We start from the raw sequence: 18,186 nt of genomic DNA, 5'->3' as shown, positions 1-18,186 counted from the left end.
CTCCTCCCACTCCCCTGTTGCTAACCCTCCATGTGATCTCCATTTCTATGATTCACTCCTGATCTAGCTGTCCTCTCAATTTGCTTTTGTTTTAGGTGTGGTTGTTGATAACTGTGAGTTTGCTGTCCTTTCACTGTTCATCTTTTTTATCTTCTTTTTCTTAGGTAAGTCCCTTTAACATTTCATATAATAAGGGCTTGGTGATGAGGAAATTCTTGAATTTGGTCTTATCTGAGAAGCACTTTATTGTTCCTTCCATTGTAAATGAAAACTTTGCTGGATAGAGCAATCTTGGTTGTAGGTCTTTGGTTTTCATGATTTGGAATACCTCTTTCCAGCCCCTTCTTGCCTGTAAGGTCTCTTTTGAGAAATCAGCTGACAGTCTGATGGGAACTCCTCTGTAGGTGACTGTCCCCTTGTCTCTTGCTGCTTCTAGGATTCTCTCCTTCACTTTAATCTTGGCTAATATAATGATGGTGTGCCTTGGTGTGTTCCTTCTTGGGTCCAACTTCTTTGGGACTCTCTGAGCTTCCTGGATTCCCTGGAAGTCTATTTCCTTTGCCAGAATGGGGAACTTCTCTTTTATTATTTGTTCAAATAAGTTTTCCCTTGTGGCTGTTCCTCTTCCCCTTCTGGTACCCCTATAATTCGAATGTTGAAACGTTTAAAGATGTCCTGGAGGTTCCTAAGCCTCTCCTCATTTTTTTGAATTCTTGTTTCTTCATCCTTTTCTGTTTGGTCATTTCTTCCTTCCTTCTGGTCTGCTCCCTTGATTTGAGTCCCAGTTTCCTTTCCATTACTATTGGTTTCCTGTGCATTACCATTCATTTCAATTAGTTTAGCCTTCATATGTTCCTCTAATTTGTGACTAAAATCAACCAGTTCTGTGAGGATCCTGATCACCAGCGTTTTGAACTGTGCATCTGAAAGTTTGGCTATTTCTCCATCACTTAGACTTATCAGCTCTGGGGCTCTGAGTTGTTCTTGAGCCAAGTTTTTTATCTGTTCGTGCCTGTTATGTATGAGGAGTGAAGCCTTAGTTGTTTATCAGGGCGGGGCCACCCAGGTCGCTGCTTTGTGACACTGTATGGGGGGGGTCAGAGAGGGAGCAATGGCAGTCCTCTCCGCTCTCCCAGTCTGTCCCACCGCTCACCCCTGCCTGTTTATCTGAGCGGAAATGTGCAAGCCTGCTGCTCTGCGCCTTGCAGTCTCAACGCTCGCCTCTTCACTGGTTTATCTGCACGCAAATGCTCGACTACAGACAGCCAGCTGTGCCTCTTCCCTGTGTCCGCCCGTAGCTAGCCCACACCTAGGATCCGCACACCTTTGGCTGCCTGCGCACCACCCTGGTCGGGGATCTTTTTGGACAACCCGCTCCGCTGCTGGCTTCGCCCCTCTTACCAGTTTAGCTGAGCATTTTGTTGTTTTCGGACTCTGTATTGTCGATTTTCTGTGTGGTTTGGTTGCGTTTATTGTTGTTAAAACTTTATTGTTTTTAGATTTGGTTTTGCGAGGATGCAAGGTGTTTCCACCTATGCCTCCATCTTGGCGGAAGTCTCCTATTTATTTTTATTTTTAACTGTGGTAAAAGAAAAAAAAAACACACAACATAAAATTTACTATCTTAAACATTTTAAAGTGTACAGTTCCGTAGTGCTGAGTACATTCACATTGTTACTCGACAGATCTCCAGAACATTTTCATCTTGCAAAACTGAAACTCCATATCCATTAAACAACAATTTCCCCTCTTCCCAACCCCAGGCAACCACCATTCTACTTCCTCTTTCTGTGAATTGGACTACTCTAGAAAACTCATGTAAGTGGAATCATACAGTACTTGCCTTTCTGTGACTGGCATATTTCAGGTGAATAATGCTTAAAAAAACCCCTGAGACTGTCAACATTTGCAATGACCAGATAGGACCCCAGAATATTTTACAAATCTTTGTTGTAATCAGCTGAAGCAGATACATTCCACAATCTCAACAACAATCTCTAAAAACCACTCAAAAGTGGTTTTTATAATGATATGTCTTTTTTTATATAACTTAGGATGTACTTGGAGCTCTCAAGATGAGTGGTCAGGGAACTCCTGTCTACACTAAGGAGAATGCTATTTCCAGTACATCTCATGTGGTAGGCAGAATTCTGGGATGGATCCCAGAGGTCCACACTCCATAGGAACCCTTGTCCTTGAGTGTAGGAGGGACTGAAACATAAGGTGACATAACACTCCTGCGATCAGGTTATGCCGTATTGTACAGTCAACTTTAAGAAAGGAAGATTATCCTGGGTGGGCCTGACATAATCAAGTCAGGCTTTAAAAGGGACTGAGCCCCTCCTAGTGAGAAGGATCCAACACCTGAGAGACATTGGGTGTCAGGGAGATTTTCACTTTCTTTTTTTTTTTTTTGAGAAAGTAGTTTCTTTTTTTAAAATTTTATTTATTTATTTTTAGAGAGAGAGGAAGGGAGGGAGAAAGAGAGGGAGAGAAACAGCAATGTGTCATTGCCTCTCATGCGCCCCCCCCCCTCCTGTGGACTGGGCCCACAACCCAGGCATGTGCCCTAACTGGGAATCGAACCAGCAACCCCTTGTTTCACAAGCTAGCACTCAATATACTGAGACACACCAGCCAGGGTGGGAGATTCTCACTTTCAAGGTGGGAGCCATGTGGCAAGGATCTGAAAGTGGTCTCTAGGTGCTGACAGTGACCCCTGGCTAACAGGCAGCAAAGAATGGACTCTTCAGTCCTACAGCAGCAAGAAACTGAATCCTGCCAACAGCCTGAAGGAACCTGAAAGGGCACACTGAGCTCCAGGTGAGATTGCAGCCCTTCCCAACACTTTGACTTTAGCCTTGCAAGAACCTGAGCTGAGAAACCAGCCACACATGGCCCCGACTCCTGAGCTACAGAACTATGAGCTGATAAATTAGCTGTGGTTTAAGCTGCTGAAAATGTGGTTTAAGCTGCTGAATTTGTGGTAATCTGTTACATATCCATAGAAAACTAATACATCTCAGTTCTAACATTGGTCCTGCCTCAAGTTTACTCTGTGACCAAGACTATGTCACTTAACCTCTCTGAGCTTCCACACTTAGTTGAGACCAATAACTCATTTTCTGCTTGCAGGATTAATGTGAAAATCAAATTAGTTAAAGGATGTGAAAACATGTGGAAAGCTATAAAGCAGCTTATAAATGGAAAGTTTATTATTGTCATATTAAAAATAATCCCAACTTTGAGCACAGGAAGTGATTTCAAATCAACCAACCCAGGGCTGTGGAGTTAAATGATCATGGGTTAAAATCCTGGTTCTGTTACTCATTAGGCATCTTTTAATTGGGTTATTTAACCTCTTTGAGACTTACTACCCTAGGAATAGAAATATGTAACTCATAAGGTTGTAGTGATCCTCAAATATCACAGTGCCTGGCATAGAATGAGGGCTTATGCTATAGTCCTAAGTCACGGGAGTACTGAGCCTGGAGGGCAGTTTCTCCACGTGGGACAGATGAGAGGCTCCGGAAGAGAGATTTCCCACAAGATGAAATTGATTGAATACTTGACATGTCTGAATGTCTTCAGAGGAGATTTAGCTCTCTGACAAAGTTTATAGTTGTGTTACTGATTACTACATAGAAAACTAAAAAAAAAGCCCCAAAACCAAAAAATAAAAAAAAATTGCAAATGACTATTAATCCAGGAGAAGGATTGTGCAAGAAAAAAATAACCATAATTCACAATATGAATCAGCTGTATAAAATAATATTTATAAAACATTTAAGCATTTAATAAGATAAACACTGAATAGTGATCCAATCAAAAGTACAATATAATTATTGGGAGCATGGGGGTGGGAAGGGAAAAGCACATGTGTGGAAAAAGCAGGAGGAGAAATGAAAAGAATTTAAGGAAAAAAATGTATTGATGGATTAAGTATTATGCTCTAATTTGATTATCATAATTGAAAGATATTTCAGTCCTTTAAGGACTTTAATTTGTAAAAATATATATAGTGATAATATTTTGAGAGGGCAGCAATCATAGGATTTGAGGCTAGGTTAAAGTCATTTGGATAAGGCAATATTTCCCTGTCAAGAGGGAGAGCTGCAGGGTTCTAGAAGGCATAGAACTTTCTACCAAGTGAAAATAAAATTCCTATAGTTTTTACTCTGGGAAAGTAAAAAACAAAATGTAGTAGTAAATAAATGTGAAGGCATCTGCCTGTGTCACATTCATGGCAGATACAAAATGGTATGCAGGTGGCAATGTTCAGAAGGAGTGCATTTGAAATCATTCATTCCCCAGGCTTGCCAGATCCAGTGCTGAACAAGCCCACATCCAGCTGATGTTATGGCTGAAGGCCTATAACAAAAGAGAGGCTTATCAGCCCTGGATTGGTTGATTCAAAATCATTTCTTGTGGTCAAAGTTAGGGGTTATTTTTTAATGTGACAATAATAAACTTTCTATTTATAAGCTGTTTTATAGCTTTCCAAGTGCTTTCACATATATTAACTAATATGATTTCCACATTAATCTTGCAGACAGGAAATGAGTTACTGCTCTCATTGTCTGTGGCAGCTGAAGCTTACAGAACTTGTGACACACCCTTGGTCACACAGTAAACTAGAAGCAGAACCAATGTTAGAAGCAAGATGTATAGTTTTCTATGGCTGTGTAAAGGATTACCACCAATTTAGCAGCTTAAAACAACAGCTCTTTATTGCTCATAGTTCTGTAGGTCAGAGATTGGGGCTTTCCCCCCAGTACTATGCTAATGTATAATTTACATGCTGGAAAGAGCACAGATCTTAACAGATAGGTTGATTACTTTTTCTATGTGTATATGAGCTTCCTCCGGGAAGCCCAGCCATTGTTAATATAATGAGAATGGTTTGCACAACATTGATGTAACCTGGCAAAAAGGAGAGTGGACTGGAATACACATGTGTGAACAATGATGGAGTCCCTGCACTAGTCAGTGAGGGCAGTAGATGCCATTGAGTGAGCATGTATACTGTGTGGTTGTTGCATTAAAAAATAACTGAGCAAGTAGAGCAAAAAATCTGCATCAAATCTTGTGTTAAATTTGAATATTCCTCTGAGAAAATTATTTGGATGATTCAGAAGGCTTTGGGGGATGATGCAATGAGTGTAGCACAGATAAAAGTGTGGCACAAATGCTTCAAAGATGGTTGAGTATCTGTTGAAAGTGATCCATGCTCTGGAAGGCCTGCAACAAGCAGAACACCTGAGAATATTGAACATTTACAGGCTGTAATCAACAAAGATGGGCCAGTAATAGTGTGAGAACTAGAAACTGATCTGGAGATTCCAAAAACTACTGTGTCCGAGATTTTGATGCAGGATCTTGGCATGAAACATGTTATTGCAAAATTTGTTCAGCAGCTTCTGCTACCAAAGCAGAAGGAACACTGTGCTGCAGTTGCTAATGACTTGATTCAAAATGCTACCAATGAACCAGATTTCTTCCAGGAGGTCATAGATTTGAAGGAGACTGAGGTGTCATTGTCCTATGTACAATGTTTCTTGTATCTTGTATCTTCTTCAATAAATATCTCTATTTTTCATGTTACATGGCTCAGTACTTTCTGGACAGGCCTCATATACCTATGTGACCAGAACTCAACTCAAGTTGAGAACATTTCTGTCACCCCCAGAGAGATCACCTGTGTCCCTTTCCAGTCAGTACTATCCCACTTAGCTTCCAGGAGGTAACTGCTATGACTTCTTTACTATTGTAGATTAAATTTTGTCTGTTTTTAAAAATTTTGTGTGTTTTAAAGCTTCATATAAGTGGAAGCATCTAGTATTTACTCTTATATGTCTGGCTTTTTCACTTGGCAAAAAAAGTGTGATTCACCCATGTGATTATGTGTATCCATGCTTTGTTCTTTTAAAAAATATATAGTTTATTGATTACACTATCACAGTTGTCCCATTTTTTTCTCCCCTTTATTCCCCTCCTCCCTGTACTACCCCTCCCTGCAGCATTCCCCCATGTCCATGGGTCATACATATAAGTTCTTTGGCTTCTCCATTTCCCATACTATTCTTAAACTCCCCCTGTCTATTTTGTACCTGCCATTTATGCTTCTTTTTCCCTATACCTTGTCCTCTATATCCGCTCTGCCCCTTCTCTGCTGAAAACCCTCCATGTGATCTCCATATCTATGATTCTGTTTCTGTTCTTGTTGTTTGCTTAGTTTATTTTTGTTTTTTTTTTAGGTTCAGTTGTTGATAGTTGTGAATTTGTTGTCATTTTACTGTTCACATTTTTGATCATCTTCTTTTTCTGAAATAAGTCCATTTAACATTTCATATAATAAGGGCTTGGTGATGATGAACTCCTTTAACTTGACCTTATCTGAGAAGCACTTAATCTGCCCTTCCATTCTAAATGATAGCTTTGCTGGATAGAGTCATCTTAGATGGAGGTCCTTGCCTTTCATGACTTGGAATACTTTTTTTCCAGCCTCTTCTTCCCTGCAAGATTTCTTTTGAGAAATCAGCTGACAGTTTTATGGGCACTCCTTTGCAGGTAACTGTTTCCTTTTCTCTTGCTGCTTTTAAGATTCTCTCATCTTTAATCTCGAACAATGTAATTATGATGTGCCTTGGTGTGTGTTTTCTTGGGTTCAACTTCTTTGGGACTCTTTCAGCTTCTTGGACTTCCTGGAGGTCTACTTCCTTTGTCAGATTAGGGAAGTTCTCCTTCATTATTTTTCAAATAAGTTTTCCATTTCTTGCTCTTCCTCTTCTTCTGGCACTCTATGATTTAGATGTTGTAATCTTTAAAGTTGTCCCAGAGGTTCCTAAGCTTCTCCTAATTTTTTTAAATTCTTGTTCCTTCATTCTGTTCTCACTGAATGTTTATTTCTTCCTTCTGTTCCAAATCGTTGATTTGAGTCCCAATTTCCTTCCTTTCACTGTTGGTTCCCTGTATATTTTTCTTTTTTTTCACTTTTCATAGCCTTCACTCCTTGCTCTATCTTGCAACCACTCAAACATTTCTGTGACCATCCTGATTACTAGTGTTTTGAACTCTGCATCTGATAGGTTGGCTATCTCTTTATCATTTAGTTATATTTTTTCTAGAGCTTTGATCTGTTCTTTCATTTGGACCATATTTTTTGGTTTTGGTGTGCCTGATATGTGTTAAGGGTCGGAGCCTTATATATTTGCCAGGGTGAGCCAACCCACATCACTGCATTGTGGCACTGTCTGTGGGGGAGGGCCCACGAGGAAACAATGCCTCTTGCTTGGCTCTCAGCTGGCTTTCAGTAACTTCCCCACTACCCACAAGCATGCTGGGTGCTTCTGGTGCTGATTCCTGGTTGGGTGGGTTTGTGTACATTCTATGTTTGTGTATGACCTGTGGGTCTCTCCAACAAACTCTCCTGAGAGGCTGGGAGTTTTTCTTACTGCCTCAAGCCCCACAGGTTTTTTTCAGTCAGAGGTTTTGAGGCTTTATTTTCCCACACTGGCACCCTGGGTTGCACAGTCTGTCTCACTCCCCAGTTCTTCCTGGTTTATCTGCATGCAAATGTGGGACTGCCCAGTCTGCCAGCTGCCACTTTGCCATGAGTCCTCTCTGAGCTGGCTGCCTATCTCCTACCCCTCCTACTGGTCTGGATGAATGTTTCTCTCAACTCCTTGATTGTCAGACTTCCACACAGTTTGATTTTCTGGCAGTTCTAGTTATTTTTTGTTTTTAAATTTGTTGTTGTCCTTCTTTTGGTTGTATGAGGAGGCAAAGTGTATCTACCCATGCCTCCATGTTGGCTGGAAGTTGAGCTTGAGTCCATGCTTTGTTCTTTTAAAGGATATTTTAGGTTTTTTTATTGAGGTATAATTGACATATAACATATCAGGAGCACAGCATAATGATTTGATATTTGTATATATTGCAAAAATAATCACATTTATATATACGAATCACATTTGTATATATTGCAAAAATAATCAATGTTAGGTCTAGTTAACACCTGTCATCATACAGTTAAAATTTTTTTCTTTTAATAAGAACTCTTAAGATTTGTTTTGTTTTTTTTTAATATCCTATTGTATGATTATCCATTGTATTACAGATAGACATTGGGTTGTTTGAAGTCTGTGCTCTTAACTACTACTCTGTGCATGAGATCAATATCATCCTTTTGCTGATTGACTTTATGTGAATGTTGCTTACCAAGGCTGGTAGGATTGCTGGAGTGGATTCGTTATCAGGGACAAGGTGAAAGCCTTGGGGGTTCTTAGGGAATGGGCCCTGGACCATGCTGGTGAGTGCAAAGATGAAACACCTTTGCCCACTGGAGACAGGACAGCCCAGCACCATCTGAATGCTGGCTCGTCCTTCAAAGGTAGCAAAAAATTTTCCCCTGAGGTGAATTGTTTTGCAATCTCCATGGAGACCTGGGAGCCCCCACAGTTCCCTGGGAAGTCCCTGAACTTCCACCCATCAAGTAGTCAGGGTTAGGAGGGATTGTCTGGCCTCAAAAGCCATTTGTAAAGCTAACAGACAAATCACAAGGCAAATTGAGTCCAGTCTGTTTGTGGGCAAACCCAGCAACTGTTTCATTGTGGGCTTAAGGGTGGGATCCTAAGCCATAGGCCTGTGGGGTCATCTGCACAAAGCCTGGGCAAGTTTTATGGGCCCTATGTGGACTTGCACGCCTGCTACAATGAACATGCCTGACAAAGGGGCCCTTTAAAGAAGAGAAGTTTTATGACCTTCAACAGCAAGCTGGGACTTGTTCTCCGGCTTTGGGCAGGAGGCAAGGGAAAGGGTGATTTACAACACCTGGGGCAGCTCCCCTCCTGTGAACTTCTCTGGGTTAAAACATGCATCTGATGGTCTCCAGAAGCCTGCAGGCTGGTCCATGGTGAGCAGCTGTGGGTGACAGCTTACAGCCGCGAAGATGATTAAAAGCCCAGAAAATAGGACTGATGGGCACTCTTTAGAAGAATCTGGATTATTCAGCCTGGTGAAGTAAAGATTAATACCCATCCTCAAGTATATAAGGAGCTCTTACACTGAAGCTGGTGCTCAGCTATTCTCTATCTTTCAGAAAAAGAAAAAAAATCATAAGATGATGAAGTAGTTTTACATTCCAACAGGAGGGATTAAGGGTAGAAAGTAAAACAAAGAGAAGTGACAATGAGGATTTAACGTTAGACTGGGTCACCATGAAGGCTGCTGGAACCTTTTCTGCAGAGCTGTGCAAAAAAGCTGCGAGTGCCTAAAGACCAAGAAGTGATGGGATGACTTTTAAGGTCATTTTATTTCTGCACTTATTGTCTTAATGTGGGTTCCCTGAGACTCAAAGGGTGTGGATACAAGTAGTTCATTCACTTGGGAAGAGATTCCCAAGAAGCATAGTGGTGGACTGGGAAAGTGATCCAGAGTATGGAGGAAGACCAATCAATCAAAGGTGAGTGAAACAGCATGTGACTTCAGTGGGTAACTGGGGCACAGCTTCACCAGGGAATCTCTGGGAAACAGTGTGGAGCATGATTGTTCTCCCAAATGAATAAGCAAGCTGGAGTACTTGGCTATCAATTCCTAACTCCTTTTTTAAAATTTTATTTTTTTATCCTCAGTCAAGGACATGCTTATTGATCTTAGAGAGAGGGGAAGGGAGGGAGAAAAAGAGGGGAAAATAATCATTGTTGTGAGAGAGAAACATAGATAGGTTGCCTTTCATATGTGCCTGGACAGGGGACCGAACCATCAACCCAGGCATGTGCCCTTATTGGGAATCAAACCTGTGACCTTTCAGTTTGTAGGACAATGCCCAACCAACTGAGCCACATCAGCCAGGGCTCAAATCCCAACTCTTGTTGGTTGAGGCACATTCCTATTCCAAATAGTCCTATAGCCACTTACTTGGGTAATATAGCCTTAGGAAGATGAGACTAGAGCTTCTGAGTTGGTGAACATGTGAGATGCGGGGAGAATGGTGGATCTAGAGGGGGCACGGAAGCCCTGCACCTTTTCCTCACACATTGCCCTGTGTATCTCTTCCATTTGAATGTTTGTATATATCCTCATCATATCCTTCAATAAACTGGTAAAGGGTGCTGGTACTTCTGAACTTCCACAAAGGATCTGATGAATTTTTCTGACGATCTAACAGTCCTGATATTGCCTTCCCCTAATGTCATCCATAATCCAACTATCTTGAGATTTTCAGTGAGAAACCTCTAAAGATGAAGAGCAAGAGAGAAGCTTTCTCATCAGTCATTCATGCTTTCTCTTTCAATGCTATAAAGACAGTCTTTGCAGCAAAGTACTGATAAATGCTGCAACATGGATGAACCTCAAAACCTTATGCTATGTGAAAAAAGCCAGACACAGAAGAGTACATACTATATGCTTCCATTATATGAAATGTCCAGAATGGGAAAATTCATGGAGACAAAAGTAGATTAGTCATAGTATTATAATGACTATGTATGATGTCACCAGGATAATCACTTTGTAAGGTACATAAGTGTTTAATAGCTATGTTGTACACCTGAAAGTAATATAATATTGCATGTCAATTATAACTGGAAAAAAGTATTTTTAAAAAAGTAAATCAGCAGTTGCTTAGAGCTGGGGAGATGGGAAACGGGGATTATTGCTAATAAATACGGGATTTTTTTGGAGGGGAAGATGAAAGTCTAGACCTAGATTATGAGGGTGGTTGCACAACACTTTATTTTTTATATTTTTCCAATATATTTTTTTGATTATGCCATTACAGTTGTTCTATTTCCCTCCTTCATTCCCCTCCACCCTGCACACTCCCCTCCCCCACGATTCCCCCCTTTACTTTATGTCCATGTGTCTCAAGTTCTTTAGATTCTATATTTCCCCTACTATTCTTGCCCTCCACCTAACTATTTTCTATCTACCAACTATGCTACTTATTTTCTGTACCTTTTTCCCCCTTCTCCTTCTCCTACTCCCCTGTTGCTAACCCTCCATGTGATTTCCATTTCTATGGCTCTGCTCCTGATCTAGCTGTCCTCTTAGTTTGCTTTTGTTTTAGGTGTGGTTGTTAATAACTGTGAGTTTGCTGTCCTTTCACTGTTCATCTTTTTTTATCTTCTTTTTCTTAGGTAAGTCCCTTTAACATTTCATATAATAATGGTTTGGTGATGATGAACTCCTTGAATTTGATCTTATCTGAGAAGCACTTTATCTGTCCTTCCATTCTAAATGAAAGTTTTGCTGGATAGAGCAATCTTGGTTGTAGGTCTTTGGTTTTCATGACTTGGAATACCTCTTTCCAGCCTCTTCTTGCCTGTAAGGTCTCTTTGGAGAAATCAGCTGACAGTCTGATGGGAACTCCTTTGTAGGCAACTGTCTCCTTAGCTCTTGCTGCTTCTAGGATTCTCTCCTTCATTTTAATCTTGGCTGATATAATTATGATGTGCCTTGGTGTGTTCCTCCTTGGGTCCAACTTCTTTGGGACTCTCTGAGCTTCCTGGATTTCCTGGAAGTCTATTTCCTTTGCCGGAAAGGGGAAGTTCTCCTTTATTATTTGTTCAAATAAGTTTTCCACTTGTGGCTGTTCCTCTTCTCCTTCTGGTACCCTTATAATTCGGATATTGGAGCTTTTAAAGTTGTCCTGGAGGTTCCTAAGCCTCTCCTCATTTTTTTGAATTCTTGAATTCTTGTTTCTTCATCCTTTTCTGTTTCGTCATTTTTTTTTCTTCGTTCTGGTCCACTCCATTGATTTGAGTCCCATTTTCCTTTCCACCACTATTGATTTCCTGTGCATTTCCCGTCATTTCACTTAGTGTAGCCTTCATATGTTCCTCTAATTTGTGACTAAAATCAACCAGTTCTGTGAGCATCCTGATCACCAGTGTTTTGAACTGTGCATCTGAAAGTTTGGCTATTTCTTCATCATTTAGATTTATCGGCTCTGGGGCTCTGAGTTGTTCTTGAGCCATGTTTTTATCTGTTCATACCTGTTATGTATGAGGAGTGAAGCCTTAGTTGTTTATCAGGGCGGGGCCACCCAGGTCTCTGGGTTGTGATGCTTTATGTGGGGGCAGGGTCAAAGGGGGGGCAATAGTGGTCCCCTCTGCTGCTTCCCGCTGCTGGGGCCTGCGCGGTCTGTCTCACTGCTCACTCCTTTGCTGGTTTATCTGCGCGCGAATGTGTGACCACTGTCAGCCTGATGCCTTTTCGCCTTCAGTGGGTCCACACGTTGCCTGGGATTCACCCACAGCTGCCTGTGCGCCTGGGTCTTGCACCTGGGTTGGTCCGGTGGATCTCTCCTGCCCACCCCTGCTCTGCTGTTGGCTTCGCCCCTCTTACTGGTCTGGCTGAAAGATTCATTATTGTCGGACTTTCGTATAGATCAATTTTCTGTGTTTTGGCTGTGTTTTTTGTTACTAAAACTTTGTCGTCTTTAAACTTGGTTGTGCGAGAAGGTACAGTGTTTCCACCTACACCTTCATCTTGGTGGAAATTCCCCACAACACTTTAAATGTAGTAAAAAAAATTACTGAATTGTACATTTAAGATGGATGAATATGTGGTATTTAAATTACACCTCAATAAAGTTGTTTTGAAAAAGACCAAAAAATGAGACTGCACAGACTTTTCAAGGATTGTTAGTATAGACATTGATACCAGGTACACAACACTCTACCATGGGCCACATTTATTAGAATGGGAAGCACATGGTGTGGGGGAGGTCAGGCAAAAATGGTGGTGGTTCCATTGGGTCCATGAACCTACCAAGTTGTCATTTCTCTGGTCCATGAATGTTTAAGTGGAATGAACATACTCACTGGTTAGCAGAACCCCACCCACATTGGTTCCTTGGCTTATGGAGTAAGGGGCTAACACAATGAAAGAGATGAAGCAGAAGCCTCTGAAATATCCACCTCACACACCAAGCCAAGAAAGTGAATCATAAGCAGTATCACATCCTAGGAGAATTTGGGCCACCCTCAATGATGTAAAGAATGCAGGGTTGATGGTCCCCAACATATCCCCATTTAATTTACCAGTTTGACCCCTAACAAAACTGGATGGATCATGGTGAATGAAAGAGATCACTTAGTTAAGCAAAAGCCCCACTTGCACCTAGTTACCCCATGGTATGTTTGCTTCAGGCACATGGTATATAACCATAGATCTGGCAAATACTTTCTTTTCCATATTTAATGGAAATGTCCTTGCATTTGTGTGGGCTGGGCAATGGTAAACATGGATGGTCTTGCTCCAGGGCTACGTTAACTTTACTACCTTCTCTAATAATCCAAAGGGCTCAGGACCACCTGGACATTCTGCAAAACATTACCATGTTGATGGTGTCATGTTAATCTGACCAGATGAGCAAGAAGTGATACACATGTTGGAAGTCTTGATAAGACATATGAGCTCCAAAGAATGGGAGATAAACTCTATGAAAATTAGGACCCAACCATATCAGTGAAGGTTTGAGAGACCCAGTGGGTTGAGGCATATTGAGACATCCCCTGCAAAGTAAGAGACAACTTATTGCATTTCATTCCACCACTAAGAAAGTAGTACATGTTTGGTAAACCTCCTCAGAGTCTTGGGGCAGCATAGTCTGTACTTGGGAATACATGTTAACTGGGTGATACAGAAAGCTGCCAGCTTCGAGTGGGACCCATAGGAGAAAAGAGCTCGGCAGCAAGTGTGGACAGTGGTGCCAGCATTCCTGTGGCTTGGGCTATATGGCTTAATACTTGAGATAAGTGTAGTGAGAAAAGAGGGTGGAAGGAGTTAATAGCAAGCCTCAATGTGAATAGAAGAATAACAATGTAACTACCTGGATCTAACTTCTGGAGTAAGGCCATGCTATGCTATTCAGAAAGCAGCTCCTGGCATGCTACTGGGCCATGATAAACATTAAGCACCTAAATATGGAGTATTAGGTGACCATATTACCAAAACTGCACATCAAAAGCTAGGACTGTAAGACATACCAAATCATAAGTTTGGGCAGGCCCAGGAGCAACCCATTCATTGTATGATGATGAAAATTGTACTTTTGGATTGGATACAAGTAGGTACAGAGAGCACAAGTAAAGAAGTACATGAACAGGTGGCCTAGATGTACATGTTACCTACTACTGTTACACAGGCATCTCTTCTTCATCTGACCTCAAATGGCCATATTTGGGGGCTACCTCATGAGCAGGTGATGGACAGGGAAAAACGCTGAGCTTGAATCACAGATAGGTCGACAGGGTGTGTTGGTGCAATCCAAGAATGAATTGCTGCCACACTATACCCTCAGTCTGGGGTGGCCCTGAAAGACAGAACTAAGGAAAAATCCTCTCAGTGAGCAGAGATCTAGATGATGCTCTCGATAATTTATCTTGTGCAGAAAGAGAATAGCCCAAAGTAAGAAAATAAATAGACTCATAGGTAGTGGCAAATGGCCAGGCTAGTTGATCAGAGTCCAGGAAAGAGAAAGATTAAAAGATCAGGGACAAACAGATCTGGGGAAGAGGAATGTGGAGAGACCTATGGGGGTATGCACAAAGTATGAAAATCTTTGTATCACACATAAATATCTATCAGATAGAAGCTACCACAGAAGAGGCACTAAACAACCACACAGACAAAATGACTCTGCCAGTTGACATCAGCCATCCTCTGTCATTGGTCACCCCAATGCTGGCACAATAGCATCATAGATATGGGAATGAAGTAGTCATGACAACAGTGATAGAGGCTACTCATGAGCCCAACCACATGGACTCCCCCTCATTAAGGCTGATCTAACTACTGGCACCGTTCAGTGTCCAACCTGTCATTAATAGAGACCAATGCTAAGCTTCCATTATAGCATCACCCTTCAAGGAGACCAGTTGTCCACTTGGTAGCAAGTTGATTTCCACCTTGGAAAGGGCAATGATTCATCTTCACTAGGATCAATACATATTTACAGTATGGGTTTACCTTTCCTATCCACTGAGCCTCAGCCAGTACCACTTCCTGAAGGCTTACAGAGCACTTGATTCACTAACATGGGATCTCACATAACATCACCTGAGACAGAAAAATCCTCTTTACAGCAAATGAGACATGACAGCGGGCACTTGACCACAGGATGCCCTGGTTCTGTCACATTCTGTACCACCTAGGAATTGCTGGTGTGATAAAGCAGAGAATTGGTGTGTTAATGGTACCACTGATACATCAGTTTGCAGAAAATATTCTGTAAGGATGGGATACTATCCACTAAGACATTGTACATACTCTAAATCAACAATGATCAGGACTTCCGCCAAGATGGAGACGTAGATGGAGGAACGACCTCGCCTCTGTGCACAACCAAATCTAAGAACAACTATTTTTAACAGCAGTCACAACCAAGCCACACGAAAAATCAACAATACGGAGTCCAAAGGACAACTAGATACTCAGCTGGACCGGTACGAGGAGCGAGGCCAGCAGCGGAGCAGGTTAGCAAGAAAAAATTCCCGGGGCGGTGCGCGCAGGTGGCAACCGAGAGCGCTGATCGCAAGCGAGCTGGCTGCCAGAGTGCACAGGGAAGAGGTGCGGCGGCGGTCGGTTGGTCGGTCGCGCGCATTTACGTGCGGAGAAGCCAGTGAGAAGGGAAGCCGGCGCGGGGCAGCAGGCTCGCACAATTCCCATCGGATAAACCCCAGGCGTGCGGAGTGACTGGATGCGCTGGGCTAGCGGAGGGGACCGCCATTGCTCCCTCTCTGACCACGCCCCCACACACAGCATCACAAACCAGCGACCTGGGTCTCCCCGTCCTGGTAAACAACTAAGGCTTCGCTCCGCTCACTTAACAGCACGAATAGACCAAAAATGGCTCTAGGACAACTCAGAGCCCCAGAACCGATAGACCTAAGTGATGAAGAAATAGCCAGTCTTTCAGATGCACAGTTCAAAACACTGGTTATCAGGATCCTTACAGAACTGGTGGATTTTAGTCACAAATTAGAGAAACATATGGAAGCTAAACTAATTGAAATGAATGGTGATACAAAGAATACCAATAGTAATGGAAAGAAAATTGGGACTCAAATCAAGGGAGTGGACCAGAAGGAAGAAAAAAATGATCAAACAGAAAGGAATGAAGAAATAAGAATTCAGAAAAATGAGGAGAAGCTTAGGAACCTCCAGGACATCTTTAAATATTCCAACATTCGAATTATAGGGGTACCAGAAGGGGGGAAAGGAACAGCCACCAGTGGAAAACTTATTTGAACAAATAATAAAGGAGAATTTCCCCAAGATGGCAAAGGAAATAGACTTCCAAGAAATCCAGGAAGCTCAGAGAGTCCCAAAGAAGTTGGACCCAAGAAGGAACACACCAAGGCACATCATAATTACATTAGCCAAGATTAAAATGAAGGAGAGAATCCTAGAAGCAGCAAGAGCTAAGGGGACAGTCACCTACAAAGGAGTTCCCATCAGACTGTCAGCTGATTTCTCAAAAGAGACCTTACAGGCAAGAAGGGGCTGGAAAGAGGTATTCCAAGTCATGAAAACCAAAGATCTACAACCAAGATTGCTCTATCCAGCAAAACTTTCATTTAGAATGGAAGGACAGATAAAGTGCTTCTCAGATAAGACCAAATTCAAGGACTTCATCATCACCAAGCCCTTATTATATGAAATGTTAAAGGGACTTACCTAAGAAAAAGAAGATAAAAAAGATGAACAGTGAAAGGACAGCAAACTCACAGTTATCAACAACCACACCTAAAACAAAAGCAAACTAAGAGGACAGCTAGATCAGGAGCAGAACCATAGAAATGAAGATCTCATGGAGGGTTAGCAACAGGGGAGTGGGAGGAGGGGAAGGGGGGAGAAGGTACTGAAAATAAGTAGCATAGACAGTAGATAGAAAATAGGGGGGAGGGTAAGAATAGCAGGGGAAATACAGAATCTAAAGAATTTGAGACACGTGTTCATGAACTAAAGGGGGAAATGGTGGGGGAGGGGTATGCAGGGTGGAGGGGAATGGAGGGGGGAATAGAGCACATGTAATGGCATAATCAATAAAAAAAAGTTAAAAAAAAAGAAATACGAATGAAACCTATTTGAGGTCGATGCTAGAATTATTTTTGTTTTGCAGATAAAGAAACTGCTGTGTAGATGGGTGATTTATGTTGTTCAAGGCAATAAAATTACTAAGTGGTAGAATTTGGATTCAAACCCAGATATTGTGATTCTAGAGCTCATGTTGTTCACTCATCACCACAGCACACTGCCTACTGGGGACCTTGGGACATCTATTCAGGAGACTGCATTTTAAGGTTTCTTGGTTTAATTTACCCTGAGGGCTAAAGGAAGTAAAGAGTTTTTATAAACTTACTATCATAAAATGAACTATTCTAAACTATTTTTCAGGAGAGATACTAAATACTTGTTGTTGAGGAAATCATGGTGAAATTTTTATTCTTAGGAGCTGATAGCTGCACCCTTCAGATTTCATGAAGTGCCGATTTTGTGTCTGTGCACACGTGGCTTGGTGTGCCAAAGTTGGCTAAGGTGAGGATAAATGCTATTGTTATTGAAATGGACCCTTTTCCCCTACTACTCAACTTGTGCTTCTGGGAATTAGTAGAATGTCAACACTTTTAGGTATGTATTAGGGCTTTTAGTTGAAGGTAACAAAATATGCATGGGACTGTTAATCAGAAAAAGAGTGTAATAACAGATATTAATAAAATTCCAGAATCTTTGGGAGGCGCCAGTGAGCTTGATTGTGGGGCTGCACAGACCTGCCCTTAGACTTCTCTCTCACCAAATGGCTTGTCAGGACCAGTGATGTCAGAGATCAGCCTCCTGACCCTGAGGGAGCGGATGCCTCCCCACCTGTGTGGTGCACGGGGTACAGGCTTAGATACGTCGCTGTAGTTTTTGCCTTGGCCACAAGCTGTGAGACCTGGTCAGGACACCTCCCCTCTCACTCAAAACATCCTTTAGGACTAGATATGAAGTTCATGTTTCAGATTGGAAAAAATAACTCTTCACAGTTTCTTACATTTCTGTATAATGTGAGAAATCAGAAGGCTTCCTATATTCTGAAAATATTAATTTAAAGCCTACTATATGCTAAGGAATTTTCATGAAGTTTGGAAGTTTGGGGTTGAGGAAGAAGAAGGGAAGCAAAATGAGTAAGGCTGC

This window comes from Artibeus jamaicensis, unplaced genomic scaffold (assembly GCF_021234435.1).
Source record: "Artibeus jamaicensis isolate MK-2021 breed Jamaican fruit bat unplaced genomic scaffold, CSHL_Jam_final contig_60, whole genome shotgun sequence".
NCBI lineage: Eukaryota > Metazoa > Chordata > Mammalia > Chiroptera > Phyllostomidae > Artibeus > Artibeus jamaicensis.
The sequence above is the reverse complement of the archived record's forward strand: the minus strand, read 5'-3'. Positions refer to the sequence as shown.